We start from the raw sequence: 14,165 nt of genomic DNA, 5'->3' as shown, positions 1-14,165 counted from the left end.
ATCCAAGATTTTTCCAGAGTAGCAAAACCCTTGACTGCATTAATGCATAAAGGGAAGAAATTTGACTGGAAGGATGAGCAAGAGAATACATTTCAATTGTTGAAGAAAAAGTTAACTACGGCACCTATATTGTCATTGCCTGAAGGGAATGATGATTTTGTGATTTTTGTGACGCTTCAAAGCAAGGTCTCGGTTGTGTATTAATGCAACGAATTATACGACTCACGATTTAAAATTGGACGCTGTTGTTTTTGCATTGAAGATGTAGAGACATTACTTATATGGGGTCAAATGTACCATATATACTGACCACAAAAGTCTCCAACATATATTTAATAAGAATCAACTGAACATGAGGCAGTGTAGGTGGGTTGAGCTACTAAATGATTATGACTTTGAGATTCGTTACCACCCGGGGAAGGTGAATGTTGTAGCCGACGCTTTAAGTAGAAAGGACAGGGAACCTATCCGAGTAAAAGCTATGAATATAATTATTCATACTAACCTTACTACTCGAATAAAAGAAGCGCAATAGGGAATTTTGAAAGAAGGTAGTTTTGTAAAGGAAATACCCAAAGGTTTGGATAAACAGCTTACTATTCGGGAGGACGGAACCCGGTATTTTGCTGAAAGAATTTGGGTACCAAAGTTTGGGGATTCGAGAGAAATGGTACTTAGGGAAGCACATAAAACCAGATACTCAATATATCCGGAGCAGGGAAAATGTACCAAGACCTCAAGAAACACTTTTGGTGGCCGGGTATGAAAGCTGATATTGCTACATACGTAGGAGAATATTTGACTTATTCTAAAGTCAAAGATGAACATCAGAAACCATCAGGTCTACTTCAACAACCTGAAATCCGGAAATGGAAATGGGAAAACAGTGTAACGACCAGTATTTTTCCATGATTATATATATTTGAGAATGATATTTACATATATAAATATTTCCAACATGTAAAGCAATCAAATTTGTTAAGACTTGATTAATTGAAACGGATTTTACATAAACGTTTGACCACCCAGTTTGTTCGACGATTCACGAACGTTAAAACTTGTAAAAACGACATGATGATATATATATATATGGACATATATATATATATATATATATATATATATATATATATATATATATATATATATATTTAACATGGTATTTTGATAAGTAAGTATTTCATTAAGTATATTAACAATGGGTTATATACATAAAATGTGACTACTAAATTAAGGAATTCGAAACAAGATATATATGTAACGGTTATCGACGTAATAAAGTCTTAATTAAAATAAATTCATATGTATTGTATTAAGATATATTAATACATTATGTTTAACACGATAAAATGATAATTAAGTATATCATTAAGTGTATTAATGTGACGACCCGGATTTTTCTGAATACTTGATTATACTATCTACATGATTTAATAATTCCTACTTGATAAGCAATGAATTTTATTAAGTCTTGAACTTCCGGAAAGAGTTTTACACAAGCTTTTGGTCACCCTTTTTTTCCTACGATTTACGAACGTCATAACTTGTATTAATTATATATATGTATATATATATATATATATATATATATATATATATATATATTTAACTTGAAAATATGATAATTAAATATCTCATTAAGTATATTAACAAGGTATTATATATATACATTTTCATACCACTAATTTAAAGAGTTTTCGAACAATATATATGTTACTTTTTAAACGACGTAATTAACTTATGTTAAAATGTATTTACATACAATGTATTATGAGTATAAATACATCCTTAAAAGTATTGAATACACTTTATAATATACAAATACAGATAAGGGATAGCTATATTCATATTTTCGTTCATTTTTCTCAAGAATTCTACTCGTATTTATACGGTATTTATACGCGTATTATACGCGTATTATACGCAGCTTCTAGAAGTATTTACTATTGGTATATACTAATAGAAATATACAATTACGTATTTATTCGGTATTTATACACATATTATACGCAGCTTCTAGAAGTATTTACTATTGGTATATACGAATAGAAATCTACAATTATTGATGTATTATGTCATACTTGACCTAATGGTTTTAAACTTATACTAGATACTTTTCACAAAACAACAAATTACAACTAGTATATAAAGACCTTTCATGGTATATTTTTTTACACACATTTACATCCATTCTACTCTTTCTCTCTAAAAACACTCTCTAATATCCTCTCTTCAAGTTCTAATAAGCCTTCATCATCTACAACAAAAACTAGTTACAAAAACAATCCATAAACTCCATAGAAGTAGTAATCAAGAACACCTCCTTTAATTCGAGTTTTGCTTTTAAGTTGGTCTTCTTTAAGCACTCTTTCAAGAAGCCTTTTAAGCTCAAGAAATTCTCTTCATATTCAGCAAGTTCTCTTTCTTAAATCAAGGTATTAACCTTACCAAAACTTTTGTTCAATTCATATGTTTATAGCTATCTATATAAGAGATCATAACTAATAACAACTAGAACATAGTTTGGATGATTCTAAACTTGTTTGAAAAACTAATCTAATCTTTCTAACTTAACTCTAATAACACTTATTTATATGTATTATGATGTTATATTAAGATATTATAAAAACATATAACTTGTACATATGAAGAACACCTTAAAAACTATATTAACCATATCCTTACTAACTTTTCCTATATCCTATATATATTTGGACATGTTATCATTAGTATAACAAAATATTATAATCTTGGTTGATTCCGAGATTGTTTATATATAATAATCTTGGTACGTTCCATGACAATATGTATACAATACATTTTGATAAATCCTAAGTCAACACGTCTCTGGATTGATGCAAGACAACATGTACACAATACGCCGTGGGGTAATGCTAAGATTATATATATATATACTGATTATTGGACTGTTGGACTTTTTGGACTATTTTGGACTTTTTGGACTATTTTGGACTACTAACAATGGACTACTAACAAAGGACTACTAACAATGGACTACTAACATAAAATGTTAAAAAACTATTATATAAATGAACTTGCTATATTAATTTTGTTTACATATCTGAATCATTATTATTGTTATAGGTTCGTGAATCCAAGGACGTCGGCTATATTTTAATAAGTTGGAAACTTGTTAAAACTATACTTTTACGACAGTGAGTATATAGTCCCATTTTTAAACTCTTCAAATATTTTGGGATGAGAATACATGCATCTTTTCTTTTTTGAAATAGACACAAGTACTTAAATATATATTCTATGTTGAGTTGTACCTTTGTATATATCCCTAATAGTTTGGTAACTATTTGTTGCATGTGGTTAACATGTAAGCGTGAATCCTATTGATAGGTCTATTGGGTTTGACAACCCCACTCGGGCTAGTTAGCACTAGTTCATAACGGGTGTTTAGTACTTCGTTTTACTACACTTGGTACGGTGTAGAGATAACTTTGAAAAGGGAATATGCACGAAAAACATATGTTAAGTATAGTTACTGGGCGCTCAACAAACGTATAGAATATATTTGCATAAATGTTTATAACATGAAATCTTGTGGTCTATTATTATATCTTATGCTGACTTTAAAACCTATATCTCACCAACCTTTGTGTTGACAGTTTAAAGCATGTTTATTCTCAGGTCCCTAGAAGTCTTCCGCTGTTTGCTTATATGTTATACAAGCTATGTGCATGGAGTCATACATGCTTTATTCGAGAAAACTTTGCATTCACAAAATCATCATCATGTATCTTATTTTGACTGTACTGTCAATGAATGTATTATTGTAAACTATTATTTACGGGGATTGTCTATACGTAAAATTATCAGATTTCAAAAACTTTGGATTTTATATATTCATTTATGGCGTGTCTTTCAAAAGAATGCAATGTTTACAAAACGTATCATATAGAGATCAATACCTCGCAATGAAATCAATGAATGATGTACTATGTCTAAAGGGATTTGGACGGGTCATCACAGTTGGTATCAGAGCGTTGGTCTTAGAGAACCAGAAATTTACATTAGTGTGTCTAGCCGAGTTTGTTAGGATGCATTAGTTAGTCTGGACTTCGACCTTGTTTTTTTTAAAACGATTGCTTAACAAATTTATTGGAAACTATATATACTTAACAAGTAAATATTATGTGATATATTAATCTCTTAACATGCTTACTATTATGTGTTAGATGACTTCATCCGATCATGCTAGGCTATCAAACGACTCCGATTACAGTAGTCATTCAAGCGACTCAGATATTGAGTCAAAATCTTCAACCAATGTACCAAAGTTAAAAATGGTCGATGGTGTCTCAGCTGAGGAAGAAAAATACTGGGAAGATTTCCAATTTCCTGAGGAACCGGAAGAGAATCCCGATGAGGATTCCGATAAAGTGATAGAAATTACACCGGCTCAGTTTAATAAAAAGAAAAAGGGGAAATCTCCATCTATCAAGATAGAGAAACCCGATCCCAAGCCCGATGGACCATTAGTTATTAGGAATAACCCTGACCGTTCATACCGTAAACACCCGTATCACTTAAACTTTAATTATTGACTTGGAACATCTATAAGACTAGGTCCTCCTGAAAAGAGAGTGAAAAGGACTGCTCGTATTAGGGGCGGTATGGGTATTGGTAAGAAATTAGCAGAACGAACTAAGTCAGAAGAGGAGGAAACAAGTGAGTCCGATTGAAAAGTTCGAAATTAATAAGTTTTACCATATCTTGTAATATATGTATTATAGCGTGCTTGTGTTTCTATGCTATATGTGAATATTGCTTGTTATGGCTTGTTATTTATCATCATCTTCTTTTATAAATCTAAGTATAATTTTCGTCTCTTTTACAGTTTAAAATGAATTACAAAAATGGATGTTAGGGATAGGCAACCGAATATGTTAGAAGATCTACCATCGGAGATGATTGTTGAAATCTTGTCTAGAGTTGGTCAAGATTCATCAGCCCAATTATTTATAGGAAAGTCGGTTTGCAAAGCATTTGAGAGGCATTCCGAGCATGCCTTGGTTTATAAAAGGCTTTCATTTGATAGGTGGTGTATCTCACATTGGGGAGACCCTAAGTTGGCCCATATTTTCTTTATGGCTATGTATTCTGGAAACCCTAATGCAATTTTTCGCTACGGGTTGAGGGCTTATTTCGATTCCATATACCCCAATGTAGGGCTTCATTCATTAGAAAAAACTGCAAATATGCAACTTAAAGAAGCGTGTTATGTTTATGGTTTAGTCTTGTTTGCCTCACACCAAATAGAGAAAAAGAACCTCGGATTACAAATTCTCAATCGAACATTTCCACTAGTAATGGATTTAGTGGTTGAGGTGAGGACTAAGGTTTTTGATTTGTTACGACGCTGTTAGGTATTACGTAACCCCCATCCTTTTGACGACATCACAACGTCCTGTACTATCAAGGGCCACAACAGTTATTTTCCACTGGACTTAGGTTGGGAAACAATACTAATTAAACCGGAATGCATGTCTTATTTTTGGTCCTATGAGTTACGTGTTTTTACTGAACGGTTTGAGTTTAACTAGGATTGTCTTAACAACTGCTTTGTGTTATAGTTATCGTGTGCTATATTTCATGTTGTGTGTAAAATAGTGGTATTGTATGATTGTAAGATATTGTACCAAAAGTTTAAGCATGAAGTATTAATGTATTTAGTTTTTCATGACAGAATTGTAGTAGTTAAATTGTGTGTTAGCTATTAAGTATGAACTTTAACGGGAGAAATTCTATAGCAATATATTCCTCTTCCTTGTCGTAAATTACCTACTTATCATTCTTAGTCTAGACACGTCTTACTGCATTTATTGCATATCTAGTGTATAGATAAATTCATATCTTAGCGTATCTATTACAGTAAACTTTGCCTGACATCTTCCGAAAATTCCTCCGTAACTTATGGGATGTTGGGATTTTATATACATATGTAAATTATGTATTGAAGAATACCAATCTAAGTCCTATAATCTATTTCATATCAAAAATTATTTCCCTGATTGTACAAGATGGATCCTGCAACCAGTTCGAGTTCCTTAGAGTCTGACAGCTATTCCGATATGGATTTCTACCTGAGCTCCGAAAGCAGTGTAACCGGAATGGATCAACCAATTAGCCATCATCAATTCTGGATGAATTGGGGATGGGTTCGTAGTTGACTTAATCAATGGAGACAAGAAGAAGGCGATCCCTTCCATCCACCAAATTTCCCTCTTGGCGAAGAACCTGAAGCACTTACCGGCGAACCAGTCCGAAACACCATTTTCACCCTCATTTCCATAATAGCTCGCAACGATTATGTAATATCTACTATTCTAAACCTTATTCATCTGCTCTTACCAACCGCCAATCATTTCGGAGTGATAGAAGAAGTCAACGAGCTTCGTGTTCGAGTAGTGGCTTTGGAGAATATGATGCACAACTTACAGGCATAACAGACACAGCCGGCATCAGTACCAACAACACCAGTACCACCAACAACCCAAGCCTTAACATCACACGCCTCAACATCACAATCTGTACCTCCAGCATGATCATCATTCTATATCAAACATTCTTTTGTACAAACTATTAATGATGAGAATATTTCAACGAGTAGGTAATACCCGAGAAATATTTAAGTTCAGAATTATTATGTTACACTGTACATTCTTCAATTATTCAATAATCATTATCTATACTAACTACCTTCACAATGATATACATTCTTTCATAGAAATCAGAACAACCATTCTCATTCAATTTCAATTACATATTCTGATTTTGACATATCAGAATTCAAGTCAAGATATAACAGATAGCATCACTCTTGGATCCTTACATCTTTCAAAACTATACTTTGAATTCAAAACTGTCCTAGAACGCCACTCTTATCATAAAACCCTGAAATATATTAATTTCATTCAAAATTCTAAATGATTTTATCTTGAACATCATATGTATATTGACAATTACAACCTGCGTTCAAACCCTTCATGATTCTTGAAAACACTTCAATTAATGAACAATCGAGAGAATGAACCGATCACACGTTATCTACGGAAAGAAAGATTTATACACATAGTCATGCACCTGGAAAACTCCCGAAACCTAAGTAAAAGTTTAACACTTATCTCTGCTAGATCCTCGGCATTGTTATCACTAGAAATAATTTTGCTACTCTTCTTCCAAGCATCCAGTAATATCACACTACCAACAAGTCAACTTCAACTTTTCATTCGGATTAGCCTGAATATATACGGTTGCCCTTTCGGTCATTGTTATCGGGGAACCTTTCATACCTCACCATATTAACAGTAAACATACCAGCAACTTCAATACTATTTGGCTTAAATCTCTCCGATAAATCACTATATTTATACATTGAAACCCTATCGTGTACTCACCTGCATCTTGTAACTATAACTGCCATACCAAATACCGGGAAGTGTCGGTTATTATTCTCGAAATTCGCAACGTTTCTACGTCAACAGTTATATATATATACATACAACGTCTATTTCCTGGACTTACGAACTTCAAATTCTGAAAAGGCCCCAACCTGCGAATTAGTTCTCTGAGTTTTGAAAAACTGGTGAAGCAGCAAAAACTATAAAGGACTTTAACCGTCAAAAATTTGGTGATAAAGAATCTATCATTGGAAACGCTCAATAGAAAAAATTTGGTACTGAAAAACGGATTGAGCAAACCATTAAGGAGGCTGTGGACAAATCACAAGGACTAAACCTGTATTCAAAGAATCCAGATGATTCTGTATTTGATGAAATCTTTAGTGAATACCTTGCTCTTTACTTATTCTTAATCCTTACAGAAAATTTTCTTCATCAACCTTCAATTTTAGAAATTTCAAAATATCATCATATCTTCATTATAAATATCTTCGATATTTCTGAAGATATTTTCATAACTATTCTTGTCCGGAATTATTTATCTCTTCGCGCGATCCGTATTACATTAAAGGAAACAGTTTTAGTTTCTAAACTTCAAAAACCTTCGAGTTTAAATTATGAATGATTTCTGGAGAAGTGTTTGGAAATTGAAGCATGAGTTAGTATAATATAATGGCGCCTGGCCAACGTGGTTATATTACAGTAAGTCATGATAAATTCCTAATGGAACGTGATGATTCATAGATCTTACACTCATCATATACCATGCTACACGACTCTTTCATTCTACTTAAGCTCTAAACATATCAAGAAAATATTTTCTTGATAGTTCTATCTTTCTCGTGACTTCTGATAATTTAACAAATCAGGTCGTGCTATTACATCTTATTTCTTAGAACATTAGTCATGTTCATTCGAAATTCAAAGGTTTAAACTACGAATCCTAAACGTCTTAATCGCTTACTTAAAGTCGGGAAAGAAACAAAAGCATGAAACTTCAAATATAAGGGAAGATATAAAGCTCGACGGCAACACAGAAATTACAAACCATGTATATCAATACGTATAGCAATATAAATACACGGGAGAATTAAAAACACTATAACCCCAAGGTAATAGTAGAAGTAAACATATTCCTCTGGTGGCAGATGAAAAAGAAGAATGACAGATATGATAACCAGGAAAATATCAAGGATCAGAACTAGATTTAGCATTTTCAAAATCTTTTAGAAGTATGAATTGGGGAAGAAAGTATGAGAATGGTGAAAAATAATGGAACGGAAGAGGTTAATTTATAGCGAAATATCAGACATAGAAATCAAGACAGGTCACCGCATTTAATCAAAGAGGATCTTAATTTCCTTAATTACCGAAGAATCGGATCTTTTATAGATTGCGAAGATTTTCTTTACATTCCTTGAAATCAAAAAATCAACCATGACTACATCCAAAGTTAAGACGAATCTTTATTTCATTCTTTTACGATAGCATCACTCATACTCTTCGCGTAATGGAATTATCTTATTTATATTACTCGATGGTGATAAAACTCAAAATTTCAACTCATATTCTTCATGAAAATATTCTTGTGGTCAACCATGACGACCTCTGTCAAATTTCGGGACGAAATTTCTTTAACGGGTAGGTACTGTGATGTGACGACTCAGATTTTTCCGACTACTTGATTATACTATCTACATGATTTAATAATTCCGACTTGATAAGCAATGAATTTTAATAAGTCTTGAACCTCCGGAAAGAGTTTTACACAAGCTTTTGGTCACCCTTTTATTCCTACGATTCACGAACGTCATAACTTGTATGTATATATAAGTATATATATATATATATATATATATATATATATATATATATATATATATATATTTAACTTGAAAATATGATAATTAAATATCTCATTAAGTATATTAACAAGGTATTATATATACATTCTCATACTACTAATTTAAAGAGTTTTTGAACAGTATATATGTTATTTTTTGTAAACGACGAAATTAACTTATGTTAAAATGTATTTACATACAATGTATTATGTTAAAATGTATTTACATACAATGAGTATAAACACACTTAATAATATACAAATACAGATAAGGGATAGCTATATTCGTATTTCCGTTCATTTTTCTCAAGAATGCTACTTGTATGTATACGGTATTTATACGATATTTATACGCGTATTATACGCAGCTTCTAGAAGTATTTACTATTGGTATATACCAAAGAAATATGCATGATTGATATATTATGTCATGCATGACATTATCAATCTTATTATGTCATGCATGACAACATCAATTTAACTTTACTTGATATTAGTCAAAAATGGACAACATAAGTTGTCTATAAATACCTTAAAAACGTTTTTATGCATACACCCATTTTTCCATTCCATTTTCTCATTCATACTCTCTAAATTCTCTCTCAAAATACTCCCATCTTCATACTAGATCATCCCCAAGCATTTTCTTCATCTTTTAAGCTTCAAAAACAATCTATAATCATCATATAAGAAGCAATCAAGAACACTTACTTTGATTCAAGTTTTGCTTCCAAGTTTGGTATCTTTAAGCACCAATTCAAGGAGTTTTGCAAGCTCTAGAAATCCTCTTCATATTCAGCTACTTATCTTTCTTAAATCAAGGTATTAGCCTTACCAAAACTCTTGTTCAATTCATATGATTATAGCTATATATATAAGAATTCATAACTAATAACTACTAGAACATAGTTTAGTTAATTTTAAACTTATTTGGAAAACTAATCTAATCTTTCTAACTTAACTCTAATAACACTTATTTATATGTATTATGATGTTATATTAAGATATTATAAGAACTTATAACTTGCACATATGAATAACACCTTAAAAACTATATTAACCATATCCTTGCTAACTTTTCCTATATCCTATATATATTTGGACATGTTATCATTAGATTTCGAGATTGTACATATATAATAATCGTGGTACGTTCCATGACAATACGTAAACAATACGTTTTGATAAATCCTAAGTCAATACGTCTCTGGATTGATGCAAGACAATATGTACACAATACGCCGTGGGGTAATTCTAAGATTATATATATATACCGATTATTGGACTGTTGGACTTTTCGGACTATTTTGGACTACTAACAATGGACTACTAACAAAGGACAATTAACAATGGACTACTAATATAAAATGTTAAAAAAAAATTATTATATAAGTATTCTATGAACTTGCTATATTAATTTTATTCACATGTATTATTATCTGAATCGTTATTATTGTTATAGGTTCGTGAATCCAAGGACGTCGGCTATATTTTAATAAGTTGGAAACTTGTTAAAACTATACTTTTACGACAATGAGTATATAGTCCCATTTTTAAACTGTACAAATATTTTGGGATGAGAATACATGCAGCTTTTGTTTTTCAAAATAGACACAAGTACTTAAATATATATTCTATGTTGAGTTGTACCGTTGTATATATCCCTAATAGTCTGGTAACTATTTGTTACATGTGGTTAACATGTAAGCGCGAATCCTATTGATAGATCTATTGGGTTTGACAACCCCACTCGGGCTAGTTAGCACTAGTTCATAACGGGTGTTTAGTACTTCGTTTTACTACACTTGGTACGGTGTAGAGATAACTTTGGAAAGGGAATATGCACGGAAAACATCTGTTAAGTATGGTTACTGGGCGCTCAACAAACGTATAGAATATCTTTGCAGAAACGTTTATAACATGAAATCTTGTGGTCTATTATTATATCTTATGCTGACTTTAAAACCTATATCTCACCAACCTTTGTGTTGACAGTTTAAAGCATGTTTATTCTCAAGTCCCTAGAAGTCTTCCGCTGTTTGCTTATACGTTATACAAGCTACGTGTATGGAGTCATACATGCTTTATTCGAGAAAACTTTGCATTCACAAAATCATCATCATGTATCTTATTTTGACTGTATTGTCAATGAATGTGTTATTGTAAACTATCATTTACGGGGATTGTCTATACGTAGAAATCATCAGATTTCAAAAACTTTGGATTATATATATTCATTTATGGTGTGTCTTTCAAAAAAATGCAATGTTTACAAAACGTATCATATAGAGGTCAAATACCTCGCTATGGGACCAATGAATGATGTACTGCGTCTAAAGGGATTTGGACGGGTCATCACAGTTGGTATCAGAGCGTTGGTCTTAGCGAACGAGGTCTTGCATTAGTGTGTCTAACTGATAGTTGTTAAGATACATTAATGAGTCTGGACTTTGACCGTGTCTGCATGTCAAAAGTTTGGCTTATCATTTCTTGTCGGAAATTACCTGCTTATCATTCTTAGTCTAGACACGTCTTACTGCATTGATTGCATGAATAGTGTATAGACAAAACTCATATCTTAGCGTATCTGTTACTGTAAACTTTGCCTGACATCTTCCGAAAATTCCTCCGTGATTTATGGGATTTTGGTATTATATATACATATGTAAATTATGTATTGAATAATACCAATCTAAATCCTGTAATCTATTTCATATCAAAAATCATTTCCCTGATCGTACAAGATGGATCCCGCAACTAGTTCGAGTTCCTCAGAGTTTGACAGCTATTCCGACATGGATTTCTACCTGAGCTCTGAAAGCAGTGTCACCGGAATGGATCAGCCAATCAGCCATCATCAATTCTGGATGAATTGGGGGTGGGTTCGTAGCCGTCTCAATCAATGGAGACAAGAAGAAGGCGATCCCTTCCATGCACCGAATTTTCCTCTTGGCGAAGAACCTGAAGCACTTACCTGCGAACCTGTCCGAAACACCATCTTCACCCTCATTTCCAGAATTGCTCGCAACGATTACGTAATATCTACTATTCTAAACCTTATTCATCCGCTCATTCCAACCACCAATCATCCCGGAATAATAGAAGAAGTCGACGAGCTTCGCGCTCGAGTAATCAATCTGGAGAATATAGTGCACAACTTACAAGCACCAGCAATACCTGCAGCACCACAATATCTGCAAGCTCCATAACCACCGATAATATCAACACCTCAATCACCAATATGTATATTGTATTATCGAGTTATGAAATATTAACTCATTCTTTTCAAGGAATTTATATGTATATTTTATATATGTAAATTTTGAAACCATAATTTACCTTTTCGTACTAAGCTATTACGTATGAATTTTTAAAGGGTAGATACTACTCGGTTAATTCATATTGCTAATATGCTATGATGTACATCCTTCGTTAACAACTTAACAATCGTTAACTATAATCTCTGCATCAACTCAATGAATTCTATCCCCTAATAAACCAAGTGTAATATTCAAATATAGGTTTAATTTTACACTTTCATTTCCGATGTACCTGAAACCTTCTTGAAAATATCATTCGTGTCTTCAGTTCAAAAAAATTCCACGAGCACCAACATTTTTCACCGAGGAATGTCAATAAGATTAAATAACGAAGTATTGATTACTTTAGCAAAATACTCTACGAAGATTATCTAAAGTTTTAGAGATTATTCATTTTTAGTTCCATCCAATAATCAAATGAGTTTAATATGAACTCATTAAATCTGTATTACATCTGAAGAAAATATACATACATATATTTTCATAAAGACTGTAATAAAAATTCTCTTGTACAAAATATTATTTGTGAATTTTTTTTAACGGGTAGGTAATACCCGAGAAATATTTAAGTTCACAATTAATATGTTACACTGTATACTCTTCATTTATTCGATAATCATTATCTATACTCACTACTTCCACAATGATATATATTCTTCCATAGAAATCAGAACAACCATTCCCATCCAAATTCAATCACATATTCTGATTTTGACAGATCAGAATTCAAGTTAAGATATAACAGATAACATCACTTTTAGATCCTTACATCTTTCAAAACCATACTTTGAATTCAAAACTGTAATAGAACGTCACTCTTATTCATAAAACCCAGAAATATATTTATTTCATTCAAAATCCTAAATGATCTCATCTTGAACATCATGTGTATATTGACGATTACAACCTGCGTTCAAACCCTTCATGATTCTTGAAAATACTTCAACTGATGAACAATCAAGAGGATAAACAAACCACACGTTATCTACGAAAAAGATTTACACATATATTCATACACCTGGAAAACTCTCATAACTAAATAACAGCCTAACACGTATCTGTGCTAGATCTTTTGACATTGTTATTACCAAAAATAACCTTACAATCTTTTTTTCAAAGTATTCAGTTTTATCACACTTCCAACAAGTCTACTTCAACTTCTCGTTTGGATTAGCCCTATTATAATCTTGATATATACGTTTGCCTTTTTGCTTTTGTTACCGGGAAACCTTTTATATTCCACCATATTAATAGTAAACGTATCAGCAGCTTCATTACTCCTTGGCGTAAGTCCCTCCGAAAAATCACGATATTCATCCATTGAAACCCTATTATGTACTCATCCGCATCATGTAACAACAATTGCCATACCAAATATCGGGAAGCATCAATCATTATTCTCGAATTTCGCAGCGTTTCTACGTCAACGGTTATACGTATACTTATAACGTCTATCTCCTGAACTTACGTACTTCAATTCTGGAATTCTAAAAAGCACCCCAACCTGCGAACTAGTTCTCTGAATTTTGAAAATACTGAAGAAGCAGCAAAAACTGTAAACGACCTTAA

Source organism: Rutidosis leptorrhynchoides, chromosome 1, assembly GCF_046630445.1.
Source record: "Rutidosis leptorrhynchoides isolate AG116_Rl617_1_P2 chromosome 1, CSIRO_AGI_Rlap_v1, whole genome shotgun sequence".
Lineage (NCBI taxonomy): Eukaryota > Viridiplantae > Streptophyta > Magnoliopsida > Asterales > Asteraceae > Rutidosis > Rutidosis leptorrhynchoides.
The sequence above is the reverse complement of the archived record's forward strand: the minus strand, read 5'-3'. Positions refer to the sequence as shown.